The sequence below is a fragment of the Protopterus annectens genome, chromosome 11.part0, assembly GCF_019279795.1.
Source record: "Protopterus annectens isolate FY-2018-M chromosome 11.part0, PAN1.0, whole genome shotgun sequence".
Lineage (NCBI taxonomy): Eukaryota > Metazoa > Chordata > Ceratodontiformes > Protopteridae > Protopterus > Protopterus annectens.
The window spans coordinates 350,710,376-350,736,319 of NC_056745.1; the positions used below are offsets into that span (position 1 = coordinate 350,710,376).

General features: G+C 35.8%; 1 protein-coding gene across 1 annotated transcript in view; it reads left to right on the forward strand.

Annotated features, from left to right (window-relative positions):
- Positions 1-8,461: 8,461 nt before the first annotated feature.
- Positions 8,462-25,944, forward strand: part of LUM (lumican) — a 134,725-nt gene continuing 117,242 nt past the window's right edge. The window contains exon 1 of the mRNA XM_044087854.1: positions 8,462-8,647. The gene's annotated coding sequence lies outside the window, so the exon portion shown is untranslated. The remainder of the gene's footprint in view (positions 8,648-25,944) is intronic.

Consider the following 25,944-nt stretch of genomic DNA (forward strand, 5'->3'; position numbering starts at 1 on the left):
ATTCATTCCATGAGCTCCATAACCAATTGCTTCTTTTATGAGATTACTAAACCTTATTTGAAAAATCATCAATACTATATTACCCATCTTACATATTTATATGTGACTAGTTACTTAATAGTTTCTTATTACCCTTCTTCCAAATAAGTCAACTAATATTTCTACATACTTCTCTTCATTTTATGCCTTTAAACCTTTTCATATATTCATTTCTCATTTATCTGTAAAATGTGTGATCAGCACTAGTTATTTCTAGTACAGACCCAATCCTTCTTCTCTTATATGTTTAAGAACTTCTTCAACAATAATTTCTCTGCTTAGTATAAGCATTGCGTCTTTAGAGATGTTTGTAATCTTCCCTCAGTTTACATCCTAAATAATCTGTTTCTGTTTATACATAACTTCAAAAAATATTCCACAGCTTTAATTATTTCATCTTACTTATTAACTTTCTCATTATGTACCTCCATAGCATACTGTCATTATGCTTCTGTTGTCTATTTATAAAGAGATTTTATATATTCATTTATATATTCATTTTTCCTTTATCAACATATTTTGCATTAATAACCTAATAACCATTCAATGTAAATATTATTTTTTGCTGCGTCATTGTCATCTCATTAGTACCTCCTCCAGCTTCCTCTGACATTCTTCCTCATAAATGTATTTTTTAATCTTATGCCAGAAATAGTCTACTATAAGATACAGTCTTATATTTTAATTTGTGGTCAGCCTATCACTATAAATAATTCCTATACAGATATCTCTTGTATAACTGTTTTGTAAATAATTCTTGTCTTTCATCTTTTAGCACTTTTAATTTTTAGCAGTGCCTAGTTAATTTCCAATACCCCTTGCCTTCTTCAGTAATAGATTGTTTGTGTCCCACAAATATCCCATACTGCTGAATGATCAGACACATCTACAAAATACCAGTACTAGCTTCCTTTAGTCTGTCTGCGAATACAAAAAAAAGTGAATGTAGGTCCTTATCTTTCCCTTGATATAAGTATATTTATGCTCCTGTCCTAAGTTAAGTTGAAAATGTAATAGATATTCTTTACATACTTTAACTTCTCTCCCTTGCTTGCTTTCTTTTTCTTTCCCTCATATCTCAATTAATGTCTCCACAAAACTCATTTTCTCCAATGGAGCTGAGGAAGTTTGCAATTTAACTTCTAATGGGTGGAGCCTAAGCCTTTTGACAGAATCAAATTATGTTCTCACATTTCAAACAGATGTTCATATTTCTGGAACCATAGCAGTTATGAAATAAGTATAAATGGCAAACTTTTCAGAACAAACTATTTTTATAGTGGTATTATTCTTTAGGTTCGAGGTATTAAACAGAATTTTACAAGTCACAGTATCACAGCTAAGTATGACATTTGTAATTTTTTGTAAACAGCTTACACCATCTCAGCAATCACACATTCTGTCAGCAGCATTTTCTTCATCTAGCTGAGAGCTTTCATATGAGGCTAAGGAGCTCTGTCTGTGTTACTTGGTTGTTGAGATATTTTGAAAAATGTGAAAATGATATGTATATAAATTAATATCATAAAAATGACATTTAATATATCTTTACCTGCAATAGACAGAGGTCAAATATTAATGTGGTGAGTTTGCAATTGTTTAAGTTTTAAGAAATCTTATAAAACCTTGTACATAGCATGGTTTTGGAATTATTGATGCAGATATGAACAAGTGATATTTGATGCCTAGAGCCATCAGTAGGAGATGCACTTGGAGGCGTCTCTCAGATGTAAGGCGTTAACAATGCTCATTTTTTAAATATTTGAAAAGTTGTGTTCATTTAGTATTAGATCTAAATGCATAAACTGCAGTAAGTCTAAATACCTTTCATTTAATGGAACAATCTAATATCATTAACTTTTGTGGACAAAGAATAGAAAGTATATGAATTATATTATCATTCCCTTTATACAATATTATGATTCCAGAACATAAATCTTTAACACATAAAGTTATGACCATCCCTTACCATACTTGCTTTAACTTTATGTTATTTAAATGTGTATCTAATAAGCATATTATATCACATTTTAACTTATCATACCACCGCATCGTGTGTTTCATTTCTTGCATGACTTACATTAAGAAAAATGACAGAAAAAATATATTATTTATCTTGTTGTATTGGCTTGTCTTCAAGACACTGGTTTCCTTTTCTTTCTTTAAATCATACTTACTCCATAGAGCACACAAATTGACCTATAGATAGAAAACAGACTTTAATGCCCTCTATTTCCAGGCCAACAAATCTAAAATAAACTAAACATTTTTTTTTTAAACTGGAGTAAGTGCCTGCATAGCCTATTCATTCCAAGGATATTCTTGCTTCTTTGAGTCAACTGCATAAACAAATTTGTCTGTTATTTCAAATATCTCAAAATTAATATTACAACATTTCTACTTTTCAAAATGAAGAAGAAAGTGAATTTGTAATATATTAAATCTGAATGGCTCAATTATTTTGTCATAAATAACATACCTATCAATTCATTTTTTTTTGAAGAAATCGTTACTGTAGGCTTTCCTTTCTGCCTAAGACCCTGTTCTGTTCTCTCTATACTAATCCTCACCTTTACATATGTTCTCTTTCTAGGCCATCCCTCATTCACTGTGACTCTTAGTATGCTAGTATTTGTGGTTTACTTTCCAAATGTATAACATCTGACAAACATCTGGTTTCCTGGACAAATTCAACTGCCATCAGCCATGAAGCAGCAGCGTTGTTCTGTGGTTAATCTTCACTTATCAATCAAAATATAACAAAGTCTCCCACAACTCCTTCTGCAAGTACTATGACTGCAGGTTACTCTCTCCTCTTATCAGCAGCTTTCTTAGCAAAAGCCAGTTGGCTGGCTTCTCCTCATCCATAACTGCTGTCTACAACATTTTATTCCAGAGATTGTTTTTTTCTCTTCTGCAACTTGCAGCACTTCTCAGAATCCTACTCTGTCTCATTCCTTCCTTTCCTATTTACAGGATAGCAAACAGGAAAAGAACATAGGAATTTCCCTGGTATATAGGTAAGGCTATGCACCCAGTTAAGGTTACTTTTTTAATACATTTGAACTATTGGGTTAATAGAAATTTTCATAATGCTGTAGCTTTATGTTTGTAGAAAGTGCATGAAGGATGCCATGCAAACTTGTAATTCTGTACTATAAGACAGATTAAGACTAATGTAAGATACACAAAGGAATATTTAAATAAAATGTTGGAAAAAGTGGAATCTGAATATATTCTGTGATTTAAGACTTTGGAACCTTATGAGTTAAATACAGATGCACATTTGTCTGCTTTTCTGTAATTATAAAATTGTTTTTATTATGTATTTCAATAAGCTGTTTACTTATCTTGTTTCATCTCAAGAAATGTTCTTTAAACTTGAGGCACCAATATAGAATCAGTGCCTTTTTTATGGCTCCTGTTTACCTGTTTCTTCGATATTTTTATATTTTGGATGTTTGAATTCCCCTGGAGGCATGGCCAAATTTCCCATAATAGTGTAACTACCACCTTAGTTTTCCCCTGAAAAAAGGCTTCTAGCTTAGGAGTACTAAACCAATTAGCAAAGAATGGCATAATGGTTAAGGAGCTTGACTTACAAGTGCAAGGTGCAGGGTTTGATTCTCACATGGGGTAATGGGCTAGGCTGAAAATGGGCCATCGGAGCAGCTAGCATAGTACTAATCTATGAGCCTATAAAATAAATGTGTTAATAAGCGTGGAGGTCATGCAATTTGAATACTAGTGCAAGAAGTTTACCATATGCTGGACTAATAAGAAGATGGTCTTGTGACTTCAGTATTTGAGGTTAAATTGATAGCGATTGGTTTAGCTAAGTGTATTGAAATCTTTGTTTTAAAATAATTTTTTATGAGATGACCGAAAGGAGTGTTAGCTACCACAGGAGCTATTTTTTTGAGGAATAATGTTACTCTTTACAGAGTTAAAATTGTCTAATGCTATTTCTACCCCAGCCAGTGTATAATGGGGGCATCTGACTAGTAGTGTATTGGCAATATTCTTTTAGTTATATTGGGTTTTTATAAAGTACTGCTGTTTTTTTTTTGGGGGTTATAGTGGTCATTCATATATTTAAAAGTAAACAGGTTCAAAAGGAATGAGGCCATTGATTGCTTGGATATATCAGACATTTTGATTTATCAGTGCAGATGCAATGATATTCATTGTGTGAATGAGCCCTAGAATTTTGTTTTCAGTCTTTTGTAGTATATCTGCATTCTGTGAGGATTGCAGTGCAATTGGCAGCAGTAAGCACTCATGTTTAAGAAGTAAAAACCTGATGGTGATAGCATGTCTTCTGAGAATCTACAATGCCCAAGCATAGTATAGAACTATTATGGTCAATGCATGCAAATCCATTTTTTCTTCAATTTATGAAGACTGGACTTGTTAGTTTACATTTCTTAATATCGAAGTAAAGACTTACATTACCTTACCTTATGCATACCTGCTGTCAACTACCACTGCTGCTATCTATCCTTACATCTGTCTTATGCATACTCCTCGCAAATGTCCTAGTGAATATAGCATGGTATAACTACATTAATCATTTGTCTGTAGCTGTCATCCTGCCAGTCTGAACAGTATACAGTCTGTAGCTTTGTATTTTGTGTTCACTGGTGCCTGGATGTCTGAAGGCTGTACTACACAGCAGGTGCTGGGCAGTTTTAGCCCTGTTGGAAAATATGTCCTACTCCAAGGATTTAGGACACATGGATGTTGCCTGTTGAGGAAAGTTGATGCTCACCAGCCTTTATCTAACCATGAGTGGAAGACATGGACTATGACATGAATGCCATGAGGGAAAAAGTTCTCAGTACAGCAGTGTTGAACCCAATAAGCAAAGAATATGGGATTAGGAGCATCAGGGATCAACAACCTGACAGAGCCAGATCACTTTTTGCTATTCCTATAGGGGAACAACAGTTCTGTGAACATCCATGGATGAGTGGAATTTGACATCAGGGTGGGCAACAGTTCTTTGAACATCCATGGATGAGTGGACGCTGACAGGATGGGCAACAGTTCTGTGAACATCCATGGATGAGTGGATACTGACATCAGGATGGACAACAGTTCTGTGAACATCCGTGGATGAGTGGATACTGACATCAGGATGGGCAACAGTTCTGTGAACATCCATGTATGAGTGGATGCTGACATCAGGATGGACTCGCCCTCACACAACTCACTAAATGCCATGTTAATACCACACTTTCTGTACTTTGGCACTGCACATTGAGCCTGTAGGCTGACTACAGAGAGTGTTGCTAGTACTTTTTTATGTGAACATCAGGTGTCCAGCCCCATCAGGACAGCAGCAGAGTTAAGCTGGGATACTATTCATAGTAAGTCTTGTGTGGACAGCCTTATTGTGCAGTCCAATAGACATGGTTGTGACACAGGAACCCATGCTTATGACAGTGTGTCTTTTATTGTGTATTCACAGGGCAGTGACACTTGTAGAGCCTGGGGCATGGCAATAGGATGATATAAGTACCCATGCATGGTCTGATGATGTTAAGGTACAGCTACCTTGATCACAATCTGATAAATAAATGGGGATGTCTGTTTCCATCCTTAGTTGCAACCACAGTGCAGACTGAAGATATTGCTGTAACAACAGATGAGCATGAGACATCATGAGCACTCACCATCCCCAGGAGTAAGGTAGCAACTGTACTCTTAAATCAGACACTCTTAATCATGTCTTTTAACAGTATGCATGTTAGTTCAGACATTACAGGTTCATATCAGAGAAACAGAGGCAATTCATTTAGCATACTTTATGGGCACTGACAATGCTGTTAGACATGAAAACTAATATGGGATAACTCATAAATAATAGAAATACTGACTATTTAGACATTTTGAATGACTGCAACAAATGTCTGAAAACATTTAAGTAGACTGTGACCCTATGATAGCGTAACTTCATATATGCCCACATTGCTGTGGATTGTAAAGCATCCTAACAATGAAAAGAGATACTGCAACTCATTGTGTGTCATTGTCTGCAAATGATAAATTTTATAATGTGGTTAGAATAAAGATATCTTTGTTCTGAACTTTAACACAGAGCTTGATTAAGTACAGTCTAAACTGCTGAGCCATTATTCTTTGTTATTATAGTGTTCTGGTCATGTCCTTACATCATGCCATATTCCAGATTTCAAAGTGGCATACTTACACCTTACTCTCCTGTGAGTTGTTGCACAACATTTCAAAGTATTTGAAAATGCATCCTGTGGTGTTAAAGTCAGACAGAAATTAAGTGCAACACACAAAAAACAAACAGTTCCAACAGATTATTATTTGAAAAGAAAAGAAACAGACATTTTCTATGGTCTGCATATTTGCAGACCTGTTAATGAGATGCAGTAAGTGAGGCATGATCCAATTCATCAGTATTTCTGAAGTCCTTTAGAAGTGTCCACACATGCACAAACACACACACACACATAAATGCACACACACACACACACACACACACACACACACACACACACACGCACACACATGTGCATGTGCACACAGATACACACGCGCACACATGCACACACACACACACACATGTATGTACACACACACACACACACACCACACATGCACACATGCGCACACGTGCACACACACACGCATGCACAGACACATACACACCGACACACACACGCACACACCGACACGCACAGACACACCCACATATATGCACACGCACATACACGCACGCGCACACACACACACACACATAGACACGTGCACACACACACACATACACAGACACAGATATGTACACACGCACACACGCACACACACGCACACATGAAAACACACACACACACACACACACACGCACACACATGCACACACAGAGTAAAGCTACAATGTTGCCATGCATGTCAGCCAAAATGCCTATAACAGTTATCTTCACTACATGTAATCTTCTATAATAACAACTCACTTTTTCCAATGTTCAGAATGAAATAAAAATGCCAGACATCATTCTGACCCTTGGTGATGGTGGTGAAAGCTTAGTATATCTCCTTCCACAGTACATACATGCATGCAAGCAATCTAGCTTGCATGTATAGTGCACATCAACATTTATTTTATTTGTGCAGTTATGTAGAAAAGCCCAGCATCCCCAATCATGTTTATCCCTCACCAACAGTGCTGCTAGTCTGCTGTCTTCTCTTATCAGTTTAATGAAACTATCATTCCTCCTTCATGTGCCTTACCTTTGCAGTGCCAACATATGCCACTTCTGTTTTAAGTGCAAGTGTGATGGTCAGCACTTCCAGTGGAATAACACATATATAGTATCCAGCTGAGCTTGTATGACAGCATGTCTAGACCAAGGAATGAATAAAATATTTGGCTCAGCCAAGTGATGAAGTAGTATGCATTTAGTTTCCATTACAAACAGTGCAATCCCATAACAGAAGCTGTAAGTTCAGCTCACACATCCTTCCATAAGTCTACTGTGTTAACCAAGAACAGTAATTCCTAATCAAATTAATACAGCCACTGTAACTCTGTCAGAAATCTTAGGGCTTTATCAAGTATGAGGAACAGGAAATATGGTAGAATACAACGTATCAGCTTATCACAACAACAGCTAGTTAAATAGATTGCAGCTTAAGCAGCACTTTGTATATGTTTAGTCCTACATTACTTTGTAGTATGCATATTTGTTTAGAAGAGCTAAGAAACAGATGTTTTCAAAGATCAGAGTAACTGCAGAGAAACAGAACTCCAATCAAATGACAGACAATCTTATCTGATTGATTCCAGACTTTGATAACATTTACAGTGGACAGAGGAGTAATTTGTCTAAATGATAATTCCTTATTTTTGGTTTGTGAATTTTGTATGCAGGTACATTTGTATAGAATAGTTCTTGATAACCAGAGTAGTATGCAATGAGGTTAAAAAAGTCTGTATATGTTGGCTTGTTGTTTTTAATCACATACTGGATTAATACAACACAAAATGCATTGTTCTCTTAAATACTATTCATAAAATCCTCGACTCCCCTCAGTTTTAAAGCCCTCATATTTTCAAGATACATAAAGCTGGAAGTGGTGGTCAACTTAAATAACAAATATATTTTTGCAGCATTTATAATGTCATTATTCATAAATAATTTCTGTTCACATTCTTGAGGATGTCACAGACAGATTATATCTGCAGTGTTACTTTATTGAGGAGACTTTTTATAGAGTTAAATGGTATTTATGTATGTTTTAGCTGATGATTACAGATTTCACACTGTCATAACAGCTTTCTTTTTGACTTGACACATTTTTGCTCTTCTCCTATACTTGATTGCAGATGGGCTGGCCATACACCTGCTCTTCGTTATAAAGCAATAGTTTTGCATGCCATAGCTGAAACCCACAATGATGACATAGCAACTTGAGAGTGCAGTATAACTTTTTTCCTGCTTTTTTTTGTCAGTTCTGTACCACAGAGTTCTGGCAGCAATATTTCTTTTCCTGCAACCTCTTCCAGCATATAATCCTTGATTCAACTGTTTCAATTCTGTTTTGGGAATAAAGGGAAGAAGCTTCAGGACTGAAAGGTAAGCAGTTTTAAAAGTAGAATATTAAATATGTGAAATGCTGTTGCTCATTAATAAGGACATGCATATTGTTAAACTGTACAGCTGTCAATGTAACAACACATATGTGGTTTTACTATATTGCATTGTCCACTGTCATGTGGAATGTGGTTCTTAAGCTGTATCCATAGGCAAAGCAACTGATTATGAGCTAAAAGAAGACAGGGGAAGGACAGCTCTTTGGTCTTGCACTTGTGTTTGCATTTGAAACTTTGCATATAACAGAAAAACTTCCTATATTGCACTACTGCAGTCAAGATGCAATATATACATTTATTTTAAGAATAAGATTACTTTTTTTAAAAGAAATAGATGTCTGTTTTCATAAATGTGCTTATTTTCAAATTTTGCATTTTACATTAATTGAGTTTTATTCTATGTGGAATAATCAAAATGATAATATAACAAAATAAAATAAACTAGTATGTATATAAACAGCTGTAAAGAATATATATTTAATAAGCAACTCTGAATCAAGAAGTTAATGGCCTGCAGCATTAATTTCTATCCTAACTATATAATTCATTTGAAATACATGCAGTTTCTTTAAACTGTGATTTACTTTATAGGCATGATAAGTTTGCATAGTCGGGATTTTGAACATGCCATTAGATGCAGTTTTCTATGTTTTAACTGATGTTTCATGAATAAAATGAAGTTTCATACTGTGCATGCACTTAACCTAGCGCAACCATCACCACCTCTTTATTTTAATTATTCAAATGTAAAACTGAGAATTCACAGTGAACTGCTCCGCAAATTAATTTTACCTGAATGCACACTCCCTGGATAAACTGATTGCTGCTATTTGCAAAGCTGTTCATTGATTTCTTATGCTTCATGTAACAAAGCACTCCATAAAATGGCATTACTTACATTGTTTAGCAATAACTGCTTAGCTTAAAGTTAATGTCTCTTCCTATATAATTAGCTTTCTATATATGCATTCGGTCCTGATTGCTGTATAATCAAACTGCTAATTTTGAAACACTTCCTACATGTTGTAGTGCAGTTAAATCTTATCATACACCCTTAACTTGTTTGTTAGAAGTGATGTATTCAAGATATATTTTCCCGACTCAACATTCGGTTTCTTAAAAACGTTGATTTGTAAATGTATGTGATTCTAAATGTTAAACTTGCATTGCACTGCACGGACACGACTGTGCGTATATAGTTTGCCAAAGGTCACAGATTGCTTTTGCTTACCTATTTCCATTTATATGTTAAGTTCAGATACTATACCTTCTTAAACTGATAGCTTCCTTATGTGCTGGCATCTGTTATATGTTGTGTTCTGACAAAATTATTAAAAAAATATTAAATAAATTGTCTTGCCATGATAAAAATTATCACCTAGCCATTATCAGGTTTTAAGACATTTGATTTATTATGTACTTTGGTAAATATTTGAATTATTTGCTTTTATTTTTCTGCAAAGTATATTAATGCAAGATATTTCCAAATAAAATCAATAGCTATTTTATATTGTAAAATTATGTGATCAGAGTATATTTAAAACAGCCTCCCAGTTGCATTACTACAGCTATCCAACTGTGTTTTTTAAAGCTGCAAAATACAGTGCATCAAAACTTAAAAATGTATTTGAAGAAAAACTCTCTGCCTTGTAAATAAATTATGACCATTAGTTCATTTACTAACCCCAGAGCTGCATGGTACACATGAAAGTAAAAATTCACTTTTACTTTTCTTTACAAGACCAATGAACAAACCTGATTTTTCTCTACTATGTTAATATAATATAATATAAACTGCCCTGGTGTTCTGTTTCAGTATTATCTGAGATAATATGTTTATGCTTTGTTCTCAGTTATTTCATTGACCTGCTTTTCATTTTTTGAGGCTTTTAAAGTAGTATTGCAGAAATCAGTTCTGCATATTATTGTCAGCACAGGGAAAAACTTTTTTTCTCTTCTTCTTTAAGATTACTCATTATGCAGTGAGTACCAGCACATTTGTCTATTCTCTAGAGGACATCTGGAGGTATGTGCTACATTCTTTTCCTCCAGCAGCTCCAAAGAAAAGGATGCTATTTTCCATGCTTTTCTCTGAGCCCATGGCTCTTTTAGAAGTCACATCGTATGCTGGCTCAAATACAAGACATCTGCAAACCAATAAATCTTTAACTGGTATGAGATGCCAAGAGCAATATGGGTTAATTATCAGCACATTCCATAGCAACCTCAATAATGTAAAACATGGAAAAGATGAGAGAACCTCAACGATTAAGTTGAATGTCATGAGTCTGTGGGATAACTATAAACTATGTAGTATTTATTTTACAGTATGTATATGTTTTTGCTCAGCAAAATGACTAATTGGGTTTAAGTATAATGAGCTGTTAACAACGAGATGAAAGTAGAAAGATATCTAGATAATCATATAATCATCATGCAGTTTTAAGTCTCTTTGTCAGCTTAGCAAACTAAACCAATACATTGTTCTTGTCACAATGAACTCATCTTCATTCAGTGCAATCTATCGTAAGTAAGAACACGCCTGCACAAATATCTTTATACGTGCCATTATCACTCTGTTTTGGAAACATATATCCTTCAGTAAGCAGCAATCAGAACTACGTAATACTGTGCTAAAGTATGTGGAAAGAAGCTTATAGTTTATCTAGACTGTACCATAACACCTTCCATTTGTACAGCTGGATTACATTTTAGTTGCAGGAATTTACTGTTGCCTATAAATTACATTATCATGTTGTTAGTTAATCCAAAATGGAGGAGGGACCTGGCTTATATTACAGAATAATTGTGGTCTGTCAATCTCCTCTCTTGTTATAAGCATCCTTAACATAGTTAGAAAACAGTATGTATCCATTCTAAACAGTTTAAATAATCATAGTCTATATGTGAGACTATTTATGTTTAATCAGAGCATTATAACACTGACAGTACTATCTGTCAAGTCAGTAATTGTCACAGAGATGCAAAAGATAGCTGATAAAAATACCTGACAAGTAAAATGTTACTGGTGATCAAAAAAGAAGTAAATGCTAGGAGGTGGCTTGCTGATGCTTTTCATCCATTCTTTTTGGTTTCCCACAGCTGTTTTTATAAGTCCTGTGATGTTAACTTTGAGTTAGCTATTCTTTCGTGAGTATGTTGTTACAGAATACCAATGACACAGTACTAAGGTCACTGTTGTAGTGCTGGCAGCATCAGTCATCTCTTCTTTACATGTGGAAACATAGCTTTTTTGAGATTTCTTTTTAACTCCCTTCATCTGAATATCAACTACTCAGAGGGCCTCTCCTCATCCATTGGGTCTGAAAAATTCACCTTAATTGCTCCTGGAATATCTCCTACCCATATTTGATGCTGGTGAGGAATTAAGGAATTGGTGCAGTATAACACTGCCACTGAGTAGAGTTTCTTATTATAGCACAACCCCTGCATATACCCATATGGGTCCCTATCAGATTATCGAAGTTTTAAAACTTTGAAAGTCATATGGTCAGCACCATATGATCGAAAGTTTGAAACTTCAAAAGTTTTGTATGGAGATGGAAATTTACCCTTCTCTGCAATGTAGTGCAATCTCAGAGTTGGTATATTTAATTATCAGGGGGATGTGGGAGGCACAGGGGGTGGGGGTTGACCACCTGCAAAAATGTTGAAGATAGAATTTCTTTGTTATTTATTTAGTAGTTATTTTAATGTTCAAAGTTCTGAAACTTTGATCATATGGTCTTGGCCATATGAATTTCAAAAGTTTCAGAACTTCAGTACTCTGACATAGATCCATACACACACGCACACACACACACACACACACACACATATATATATATATATATATATATATATATATATATATATATATCCAAAACAAACTCGATAAACTGCTAAAGAATCCATGAATAAAAAGCAAACTCCATGTATTCATCAGGTTGAGGTTAAGGTAAGCAATTCAATATTCCAAAAAAATATAAAAGGTACAAAACCAACATAATAAATAAAGAAACAGGAGATAAGTGCTTTCAGGTATTAAACCCTTCATCAGCTCTGATGAAGGGTTTAATACCTGAAAGCTCTTATCTCCTGCTATCAAGTACTATAATCATGATCCATTCCTTCCCTACCCATTCTGGCCAGAATGTCAAGGAGCAATTATAGTGACTGCCACAATATGCCATGACTGTGTCATTATAAGTTCTTTACATTAGACTTATTTATTTATTTATGTATTTATGTATTTATTTCCAGTTTGATAACCGGGGATGTCCACTGGGCCCGAAAGCCCATTTTCAGTGGAGGTACAGGGAGAAAAGCTCCATAATACAAACTAATTACACAATTAAACAATTTACAAGCAAGCAAAAATAACATTTTATAAATTTGTATAGTTAGCACAGAAAAAAGCAAAAATGAAATACACATACATCTGAAATGCAAAAGAAGTAAATCAAAAGAGAACTGTAGGAAAGAGGCGGTGCAAAGAAGTAAAATGAGAAGAAATGCCAGGTGGAGGAAAAAAGAACAATTAGACAAAGATTCATTTTATGTTTGTGGTCAAAGATACAGTTGCATGAAGAGGCATTATAGGCAGTGAGGATGTGAAGATATATAGAGTATTTACATAGAGTTTATACAGGGAGAAAATTATTAAAGAAGCTGAGGGTGGGGAGCTGAAGAAAGAGTTGGATGAAGAGGGGCAAGAGGGAGAATCATGAAAAGGTGACGTAAGTGGATTTAGGTAGGAAGTATACAAGTACATTTCCAGTTTTGGGAGAGGTGGGAATGGAGTAGAGGTTTGAATTGTTCAGGACTTGTAGTGATTCTTAGCAGGGGAGGAAGCAAGTTCCATTTTTTTGCTATAGTATAAGAAAGTAGAAGGTTGCCAGGGGGTCGTTTAGGTTTGTGTACTGAAAGAAGATTTTGGTGGGGTGATCTTAGCGGCCAGAGAGGAGTGTAGAAAGGCAAGATATTAGTTAGTGCAGGGCAAGCAGTGGGTTTAAAAATTAGTTTGTGGGCAGTAGTAATTTGAAGGTAGTCAAGATGATTAGGGAGTTTTAACCATTTAAGACTAAGGAGGGAAATGCAATGGTGTATGGAATGAGTAGAATTAGTAGCAAATGTGGCTATTTTGTTGCAGCAACTTTCTAGTTTTGAGGAGATAGAAGCTGTGAAGTTGGTTGGAAGAGGAGCACCATACATTAGAGAAAGTAGAAGGAAGGTGGAGGCGAGGGTTTGTTTTTTAGCTAATGATAGAAAGGGAGCATTTCTATAAAGCATACCGAGTTTCTGATGGGTTTTATTTAATGTTTAGTTGAATATGAGTATTAAATTTTAGGTGTTCATCAATGGTAACACCAAGTAATTTGGCACAAGTAACAACTTCTATTGAGGAGTGAGTGAGGCTGGTGATCCTGAAAGAGTGTTTATCAAGTGGGAGGGCTCTTGACAGGGAGAAAAGAATGATTTTGGATTTATTGGCATTAAGGGAGAGATGGTTTTGAAGCATCCAATTCCCTGTAGTTGTGAAGGTCAACTGGGTCTTGGCCTGCAGCTCGGGAAGGCAAGGGGCTGAGCAGACTAAAGTGGAGTTATCTGCATATTGCACTATTTGAGTGTTTGGAATTGCAGAGTGAAAATCATTGATGAAGATATTAAAGAGCATTGGTCCAAGAATAGAACCCTGGGGAACTCCGGTAGGGGTAGGAAGGAAGGTAGAAGTACCCGTTTGCCATTTCACAGCTTGGGATTTATCAGAGAGATAACATTTGGACCAAGAAAGGGAATCTAGGGAGAGATTGAGGTTAGAAAGGTGATTGAGAAGGTGTGTGCAGGATACAGTGTCAAATGCCTTGGAAAGGTTGAGAAGGACAGTGGAGACAATATCTCCAGAGTCATGGGCATGGTTGACAATGTCTAAGAAAGAGAGGAGAGCAGTTATAGTACTGTGGCCAGGATGGAAACCGTGTTGACTAGGGGTGAGGAGTTGGTTATTGAGGAGATGGGGCATGAGTTGCAGGTGGATACATTTTTCAAGGACTTTTGAAATTGGGGAAAGAACGGCTATTGGGCGGAAATTAAAAATGTTATTATTTTTGCCTCCTTTATGAAGTGGCAGGATGTAGGCAGCTCGCCATAGTTTGGGAACATAAGATTCCTGGATGGATCTATTGATGAGAATGCTGATGGGGATGGTGATACCATCTGCAGCGAGCTTGAGAAAGAGTGAGGAGATATTGTTGGGGGCATTGGAGCATGGCTTGAGGTTGGAAAGAAGTTTTTTGATACAGGAGGTTGAGACAGGTTTTAGATAAAAAGTGGGGGGTTTAGGAGAGCAGGAATGGGGAGAGGAGGGGGGAGCAGGAATGGGGAGAGGGGAGAGAGGAGCTTTCAGGTACTGAATGCAGGCTTGAGAATTGACCATTGCAACCCTTTCTTAGTATACTTAGTAAAGTGCCCAAAACGTTCATCATGTCAGAAATTCCCTTAGCCTCAACTGGAGGGGGGACACTACCACAAACTCCAGCTTGCCATTAGTGAGGAAGGTGACCTAGTGAAGTGTTGCTTGCTCTTTTCAGAGTTTGTGCCTGTTATTGGAGCTCAGGTCATTAGCAGCATTGGATGGTACCCTTCCCACAAGGGTTTTGGCCAATAATGACTCTCTTCAACCCTATTTATATTTGTCAAGAAATACCACACTGTTAATCCTGCTTGGCACAACCTGTGAAAATGAAAAAAAATATCTACATATTCGACATCAAACACAAAGGACAGATTAGAACATTTTAAACAGTGTTCCAAAGGGTATTCATCCATCCTCAACTCCTATTTCCCATTTTGCAAATGGGGTCAGGGTGTCACTTTCAACAGTGACAATCATCTCAAGCCAATTGTTTTGAAAATTAGTTATTGGTTCATGACACTCATCCTGCTCCTTTTATTTGCATTACATTAGACAGACTCTGTTTATCAAATGCATATGTTCATAGGACTCTAAGAGAAGTTTATATTCCTGTTCATAGATTTTTTTTTTACAATGGCAGGGTAATAATCATTCTGGAACTGATTTTCCAAAGTAAGATTTGACAAACTGGGGTCTCTGAAATTTGTTTCCAAATATTTTAGACATGAAGAGTATAGCTCAATTAAGAACAAGCAAACAGACTAAGTGAAGCCTCAAAGTGAGTTACATTTAGTTTCTTGAATACCTGGGAACATCCTTTTTTATGGAGCAGTACAGCACAGGAACCCTGCCACTCAAGTCCTTTCTGGAGACATAATCATTGCACAGAAGACATCACCACAGATATGTTTCCTTCAATTTCATTTTGCCAGTCCATAATGGATCAGTAATAAAGATTACAAATGAAAATGCATTGATATGAGGGCTGTCATTTAGGAAAAGGAAAGTGATCATAACTAATTCAGAGTTCAATCTCCATCATCAATACTATTGTTATTATTGGTTTTAAATGTAAGACATGTCTTAAAAGTTAGAAAAAAAACTTCATATCCTTTCAGCATAGCTTTATAATCTTAAATGTCCTAATCTCTGCAGAGGTCCATCTGATAATTAGGGTTTGGGCTATTTAGTTCCATAATGGGTTCTAGTTGCAAAGTTAGAAAGACTATGAGAATTGTAATGGTATATTTTTACAAAATTTGAAAGTCTCATTGCAGTTAAGTTTCCTTTTGAGGTGGATGCATGTTCCCTAAAAATTATTATCCCTTGTCAGAGACAAGAAATCAAAATGAAGGTAACACCAACTGTATGTGCAATTTGATTCTGTATATAACATTACAGCATTATCCAGCTTACTGTTTCTAAAACTTACCTTTGGTAAAACTGGCATGAGATTACGATAAGCAGATCATTTGATGTTTTTTTTCAGTTACTGGTTGAATACCTATTGTACATTGTTGCTAGTTAACAACATGCATGCCTTCCTTTCACCAAATGAGACCGAATAATGACACTCCTGTAGCATTTTTGTTGTGTATTGTCCATGATCATTGAAACAAGAGTTGGAGTTCCACAAAAAGGCTGTCTTTTTTGCTCTTACTAACTCCTACTTGTCAGTAATAAACATGACAGTTTTTTCCCATCTATATTGTGTTTTTATAAGCAAGTGGACTTAAAATAAAGATACCCAACCTTGTGTGTTTTGACAACCATTTGATGTTTCATTATCACAGTATTGAGGATAAGATTTTGCTATTCATCAAGAAGAAAGGATTGCCCATCCTGCATCTAAATGTACTTAAGTCACTCAAGGTGCCATACAACTAGCTCTTGGATGAACATTTTTTCAGGAAAGGTTATACATTTTTGGCAACTTTACCAATAATTTGAGGCTGCTTCTTAAAGGAACCCACCGTCTCATACTTGCCTAGAGGAAGGCATACATTTCACCCCCTCAAAATGTAGCAGTTTTAGATCTATGTCAGTTCCACCTCTTTCATGCTCAGAATGAGTCATTTTATAAGTTGTTTCTCTAAAATGTATTTATTTATTTAGTTACTTATTTTACTTTTGTTTACTGGGATAGTCTGATTGGGTCGGAGCCCATTTTCAGCAGATGCCCACGGAGGAAAGCTCCAGAGAAAGGTTATTGCAACAAATGCTTCAGAAAAAAAATTTACAAAAAGAAAAAAATTGTACAAAAAAAGATATTTTTACAGAATATTACAGAGAACAAAATTTGCAAGATTTAAAAAAACAGCACCAAGATAGTATAGGAATATTTACATAACGAAGCACAAAGTACACATGATAAGGTACACATTGAGAACAGAGGTTTGAAAATTTGTGACAAATAGCAATTAGTGCCTGAAAGCATAATGAGGCCTGCCTGTGAAAAATATTGTATGAGGTCACTGTTTGTTCCTTCAGTCATTTGGTAAATAGAACTGCCTGTGAGATTTCAGGATAGGGAGGCAAGCTGCTAAGGATGGATATAATGCACAGAGATGTAGAACAAGGAGGAGAAGTTAAAGGACTGGAAGGGCCAAAAGTGTGAGAAAGAAGAGGGACGAGGGAAAGAAGATACTGGAGGAAGTGAGAATAGAGGAGGAGATATCAATTGGGTCACATGTGGATGTACACAGACTGAAAGAGTCGAGACAGATATAATGGGTGAGAGATAAGGGACAAGAGCAGGTAGGGATATTAACCAGGACTAGACGTTGAGCAGATACAGCTGCTACCGATGTAGTCTTTCAGGAGCTTTTGATGTGAGATTTGTTGCTAGTGGTTAAAATTGGCTGAGGGATGGAATTCCATTTTTTGGAGATGTAGTTAGAAGAGAGAGAGAGGGAAAATCATAGGGTAGTGTAACTCTGGATATGTGATTTTTCTGTGTCATCATTGTCAGGCTTTTTTTCACTCTGTCATCTTCTGCACCTGTAGATTTCTGTTAACTAAGCAATATAACAGTAAACATTTTTAGAGTAACATATTCTAACCATTGCAAGAATATCTAATGGCCACATTTTCCCCATGTCTAACAAAAATTGTGTCCTACAACTAGTAACAGGGTTGAGATGGCTTTAACCAGGTCACAAAATAATGAACAAAATATTTCCAGGAATATTTTGGGTGGCACAGTGGTGGCAGCCCGGTTTGTCGCCACACTCACAGATGTTCTTCTTTGATTCTTCTCGGCTGGGGTGCCTTCTGTGTGGAGTTTGCATGTTCCTCTGTGTGTTAGTGGGGGTTTCTCCTCGGTACTGGGTTTCCACCCACATTCAAAAGACATGCATCTCATCTCTCTTTCCCCCAGGCCTCCGCTGGCTCTGTGGCTGGAACCTGGGACTGGACTTTCCCAGTCATGATTATATGAATGTTAAATAAACAAAATATTTTCTAAAACATGTATCTAAACATCAACTCAATTACTATTCAGGTAGTTACTTTTAGCTTCCAAGAAAGTTTGAAGCAACCTACTGTAATGAAATGGTAGCTAATGGTAAGGCCATTTTAAACCACATTTGCTCCAGATTTGCAAAATCATGAGGTCAGGATCAAGCTTTTGAAGCCCTGATATAGAGTATGCTGCTGTGTGAATAGACAGCCATTGAATACAGGATGGTCTCCATGGTAACAGTAATTTGCATGTGCACGGAAGACTGTGGCCAATATAAAGTGCATGTACAATGATGCGCAGAATGGCAGGAACTTTCTCTCCTATACAAAATGAATTTTAATTTGGCATTCTATCTTGATATAAATTCAACAGATTGCACAAGTCACTGCCAATTAAATGTACTTTGACTCAACCTCTTTTTGTGGTGACTGAAAAAAAAACAGAATAGAATAATGGAGTGCCTTTGCTGGATGAGTTGAAATTAAGCTATACCTTGTGTGGATATGTTAACTGAGAGGATACATTTAGTAAGTTGATCTCTAATATCCTCCATCCTGGTACAGATGATTAGCATCAGTGCAGTTATTATAACATTTGCCATTTTCTATTTAAAGGACTTATACATTGGTCTCTTCCAAACTTTCAATGAATATATTTTTATCATATTTGTTTAGAAATAAGCATACCATATTTTGCATAACAAATATTCCATGTTATTCATGTTAGCACATAATGTTTTTGAAATTAATCTGTTTTCCTCTTTATATCTGTATTTGCTTCAGTCTTAACTTTGTTGATAAGTTCTTCTGTGACTGTGTTCAGGCCATTGGGCATTTAGATAACCCAGATTCCTTTATATTGCTAGCAAACTTTTTGATCTTAATAAGTCAACTCTCGCCTTAAATATTTCAGTATTCTGGAAATTATCGATGGACGTTGATAAGCGATTCCAAAGCCTGGAGACTGACTAACAAATATGTATCACTTTTATGTGATGTATTGAAGTATAAAATTAAAAGATATATATCTTTCATTTTGTTTAATAGTGCTTGTAGATTATTCTTTAAAAATACAAAATTTCCTGTCAGAGTTTGCCCCATATAAATCTGTGGGGTAAACAGGTTTACTCTACCTAGTCTTTCTTGCTAAGGTGGTTCTTAAAAATGGGAAAATCTTTTGTGAACTTCCTTCGAACAGATCATTTAGATGCCAGGTTGTTTTACACCCAAAATTTATTGTACTCAGTTATGGGGTGATTGTGAACTTCCTTTGGAAAATTTCAAGCATTTGGATGCATGTTGTTTTATACCCAAAATTAATTGTACTCTTTTATGGGGTGTTTGAGAGATTTATATAAAATACTAAATATTTCTGCATATCTCTTACTTTAGCAGTATAACATCAAATACTGGTTGTATGTAATGTCCTAATTTCAACTGCAACTACTTGCTCATAAAAATAGTCAGGTCCATTTACTCATAACATAGCTATCAAGAAGTATTAGGCTTTTAATCATGGCAAATCCAAAAATACATAAATTATCCCCCGACTAGATTAAAATTTAAACCCAAGTCCTTACCCAGGAATTCATTGCAGCAAGATGAGTGTTTGAGTTTCAAGAATCTTCAAAAGGCATTAATAGCACGCCTAATTTATGCTTATCTGTATATGGTTATGTCAGGTGTTCTGAAAACAGAAGAGTTTTAAAAACAAAGTCAAATGAGCACTGGAGGATACCCTGCAGAGATGTTTACCTAGGGTGAGACGTGTTCTTGGTCAAAGACATGCTGCCTTTCAAGGCACAGCCAGTTTAAGATCCAACCAGTCAGACAGAAATTAAAGCCATTCTTAAATAACTTTTCACTCATTCTTTTATGGAGCAAGGTGTCAGTGCCTTGGATAGATCTAAATATATCCTCACCACGAATAGACTACAGCCTATTAGTAAGTGACCATTTCATAAATACATCAGTGACATGTAAGACTGGACGTGCCTTGAATAACATTGTTCTGTGCAATATCCTTAACTCAGTTATAATTGTATGCTGTTTCAAGATTTGAGTGATACAGTTCTTAAAAAAAAATTCTGTAATACATTTGAGACTTATAATTGTGCACCAGGTCCCTTGCCTCATTTTCAAATGAAAGTATATGTAGCTCTTTCTAGTCATCACAGATGTTATTAGAAGTAGACAGTTTATTGAAGAATCTAATTAAGGAAAAATCTTACTGGAAGTGTGTCATGTCCCATACTATGAGTCATTTTCACTGTATTTAAAGCCTTTTGGACCATGTCACTATTAAGCCAGGGTGTACCACACTGCAAATGTTCTAAATCATAAAGGGTTTGATCTGAAATAAAGGCAGGTGATATACCTGATACAAAATAGTAATTAAAATGTTTGCCATTTTTTGTAGATTATACACAACCATACAATTATATGTCAATTGATCAATTGTATTATAATACTACTAATAATAATTATTATTGTTATTATTATTATTTTTATCATTATCATTGTTTGTTTATGCAGTCACATGTTTGAAGAAAGCCTTCTTATTAGGACATCTATAAAGGTTCTGTTTCTACTTGCTCCAGTATTGACTAATATGCTTTTTAATTTCCCTAGAAATCTGATTCAGCATCCACTTGTGAACCACAGTGGGCTACAAGAATTACGTTTGTTCATTTTTTTACCAGTGAGACAGTTACCTGATTTGTTCATCAGAGAAGTTACAGTATTATAGCTATAGCTGCCCCTTTTCTGCAAAGCAGCTGCACAAAGAGTATGAATTTTATCCTAGCAATTGCTTCCAGTATGAGTTTAAAAATAAGTTCTCACTGTCCACTGATCCAAGAGAATATGCTATGAACTGGAAATTCCCCTTCTTATAATCATACAAGCTTACAAGTGAAGGCTTTACCAGTCTGTACAGCAACACAAAATAAATGACAATAACAACAGATGTGTCAACAGGTTCTCTAGGTCTAATATTATTTAATACTGCATTCCTACTCAGAAAGATGAAGTCCAGTGTGCTGTTGCCTCTTATTGGAAAACTATCAGTTATATATACATGTTCATCCCCATCAGAGAGTAAAATACTATACCAAAATTATATTGCTGATATTACTGTTAGAGTTTGCATTTAAATAACTGAAATTGCACAGGCTTAGCTCAGGGACATTAGTTAAACATTATGTCAATGTTTCCTAAAATGTATACATTCATAATGTTGACCTGTTACTAACATGGGTATTGCAATCCATACATCTTGTCTACATCTACCACTCCCCCACTGCCTTAAGTCTATCTTCTGTAGATACACTAGAATATACTACCAGCCCAAGCCATTGCTCAATGTTTGATTATCCATTGTCTTTTCTTAGCAAAAAAAAAAAAAATTAAACATGTATACATGAATAAACAGTTTTGGCATGAAACAAAAAATGGCAGTACTGAGGAATAATAGATCACTTCTATACTTATGGGCCATTGTTATCTATGACTGGATTTTGATTTTGTATTGAACCAGAAAGGACCAAGAATATTCTTGAACTATCTCATAAATCTACATCTATAACATAATATGGAAGATTACTCTTCACAAGCAGCTACTGCGGTGGTGGTGCTGCGGTAGCATTGTCACCTCACAGTAAGACGTTGTCCTGTTCGATTCTCAGCTAGAGCGTCTTCTGTGTGGAGACATGCAAGAATGGGCATACCTTCATTGAAGGTTGTGCGTCAGGGCCGGCAACTCGGCACATAAAAATCCACTGCCAATCATTAGTGGACCGGAGTTCCACTGTGGCAACCCCTAACCGGGAAAAGCCGAAAGACATAACAACTCTTCACAAGCAGCTATGTCTGAATAATACTATTATTTGTCTTTCTAGTAATACTGATATCTCTCTTCAATACTGGGGCGACATCCCTATAGTGAATACAGTAAAATAAAAGGAATGAAGAGGGTTGTCCCTGCTAAACAAATTTATAAATTCCAACCACCTCCAAGCTTTCATTGCATCACAAGTACAGAAAATTTTCCATCAAGGAGGTAATTTGGAAGGAGCTGAGGGGGGGACAGAATGAAGATTTATTTAAAAAAACAGCTCTTGCATATTTGTATTCTGTCCAGCAATTCCTTGGGTGTGCATGTCACACTCTTTTAACTTCAATGATATGTATCATATTTCCATTATTTGCTATTAGAAATAAGTGGCTAACACTAAAACCTTTTTTCTCATAAAGTAAATATTATCTAATCCTCAAAAAATGAATTTAGCTTTAGAATAATACTATTAGTATACTGAGACTGTCATTCAATGCAACACATTTGTTCCTAAAGATAAACATCAAAGATTCATGGCTTTGATATAATATGTATTGGGTCTATATTATAACATCGAAGTCTTACAACTTTGAAAGTTATAATATCAAACCCAGTAGAGCGAAACACCAGAAAACTGAACAGTCAGAATAGCCAATTTTTTCCCCAGGGAAAAAATTTGCTGTTCTAACAAACATACACACAACACAAGCACACCAAAATGAATAATCCACACACACACACACACACACACACACACACACACACACACACACACACACACACACTTCACAAATCCCTACACTAAACCATACATACATCACTAGCTATCCATTTACTTTAACCCAACCCTAACCCTAAGGTCCATCACTATCACACACTCACCTTACCCGCTCCCTAACCCTAACTCACCTACCCCACCCTAACTCTCACATCAACACAATCGCACACTTACCTGATCCACACCCTAACCCTAACTCACCTAACCCATGCCCAATTGCACACTCACCTTTGTTCGCACACTTACCTTAACCTGGTCCGTAAGCTTCGCTCCACAGTCGAGGAATTAGTGAAGCCGCAGAAATGGCCCACCGATACTTTCCCTAGGAAAGTATTCGGTGTTCTGCAACTTCATTATTTCCAGTGTTCGCTCTACTGGGTTCAATATTATAACATTCAAAGTTGTAAGACTTCGATGTTATAATATAGACCCTATGTGTCATAGTATATGGTGCTAACGGATCCACAAAGTTTGTTTGGCTCAACTTTGCTCCCATGAGAATAATGCATTCATTAACGAGAAAAATACAAACTTAATAAAAATAAAAACAATGGTGTTTTTAAATTATTTCAATGTGATGTTTTATATGTTATTAAAGCTATGTATGACCCGTTTGTTAAAATATAGGAGGGTTGGGTTTCATGATGACATCATCATTTAAGATAATACATGGTTCATCACAGGGGAGTTTAAATATTGAGTCTTGTGTTTACATAGTTAACTGATGAAGTTCAAATACAGCAATTAGACAAAAGCGCTCATCTATGTATGAATTTAATAAATACGATCAGTTCACATTTTAGCTGGTTCGTTCTTACCGGCTTCGTTAGCTTTCTTGTTTTTAATGATACATTCATAACAGCTCATAAGTGACAGAACAAATACCCAGGTTCTCATAAATCATGTACTCCATTTCATCATTTTATGAACTAATATGACATGAATAAAATGTACACTGGGCAGGGGCAATCCCCTTTACTCCCTTTACTATTGTCACTCAAAGGTTGCCCCCCATCAGAGAAAGAACAATAAATAACATGTAATGTAGTACCTTTCTCTGAGGTGCACCACTTTAAACCACCCAGAGCTTACTATAATAATGAATACTTACAATCACAATCTACTGAGAACCAAGCAACATAACTTAAAAATACCATCTTGAGCTATAATGCTTGAGCAAATGTGACAACTTGAGTAATCTGAGGAAGTGATATCATTTAGTCCTAACATATACTGAAATATTAGAAGTTAACTAACTATCCAGTATGATCTATTTCAGATTTTGTGTTTTACATTAGTGCAGATTTGACAACTATATATGTTTTACATTAGGTCTCTCAAACGTTATACGTTTCAATATTCATCAATTCAGTTGCATTATGCTTACTGTTATGACATGTGCCCCATTCTTTCATAGATCGCAGTCACTGAACTTCAATAAATCAATTTCTTCAAAAAAGCAGTAGCAAGGTGAATTCCCATTCTTACTCTGAACATTACTATTCGATGTATAAAATGCAGCTACTGCGGCTAAGGTTGTATTGAGCTTTATTAAACATATTTCTTCTATGGTGAATTATAGCGGGTCATTTCCAAAGCTTAGAGCAGGCAGATATGGAAATAGAATATAAAGGTTGGTAAATTTTTCAAAAATGTACCATTATATTGAAGCCCACAGATTATTTATGTGTAATATATATGGTGATCTGCATACTCAAACTCAGTGTCTCAGAATCTTTGATTTTTAAACATAGGCACATATAAATAACCTGATGCCCTTTATGTGTTATAAACCAATTCATACAGAATAAGGGCTATTGATGAGATGTAGTTACAGCTCAGAAGATGGAAGCAGTCATGGAGTAATGATGAATCCCTGATTAAGTCTGGTTTAAATTATAATTGGGTCTGTCATTGAAAGACAGTATACAATCATGGTAGCTACTGGGTTATATCAAACTGTCAAAAACTTCTAAAAGTTATTGCATCCATGTCTTGTCAGCAATTGCCAAAAAATATTTCTAAATGATCACTTTAAAAGTATCTATCAAGGGAATGAAAAATATACCCAGAAATATGTACAGTTGCTGATGTCATTCCTGCTGGATTTCTTTTATCGACCTGGCAATAATAATTACATCACATGTGACATGGTGGAAGTTAAACAGACACTGGCAATCCAAAGTAGTTTCTTCTGTGGCAAAAACTGAAAATGTTCATAATATTATTGCTGAGGACATTTGGTGTGGCAAGCATAAGAAATGGCTTGCCTTTTTCCACATGTAACCGTATCTGTCTTCTTTATTATTGTAGCAATTTCCTCATTCGGAAGACCTGCTGTCATCTAAACTGAGTTTGTGGGAATTCAGTGCCAAATACTGGGTAACTGCCTCAGAAACTTAAAGCAATACTTCATGTTATCTTTAATTCTGTTACCCCTAGATTGATTAATGGTACATCTCACTTATTCAATGGTAGGGCATTCATTAAGAAATTCCCCTTAATGGTGTTGAAGGATGAACTTCTTAGTGATGTCTCTTACAGGTAACGCACAGTTACTGGTGAGTCAAAGTACTGTTTCATTGTCTCTTGAGATTAGCCAGGAGTGCAAGAATAAGAGATTTTAGTAGAAATGTGCTGTAAGTGTATGTGGATCAGTAGGTGACATCTTTATATTTTTTGCTGGGAAATCATAATGTTGTTGGTCCCATTTCAACTCTAGATGACTGGGTTAATTTCCCATTACTAGCATTGAAATGCAGCATGAAGTGGGGATGCACAATGTTCCAT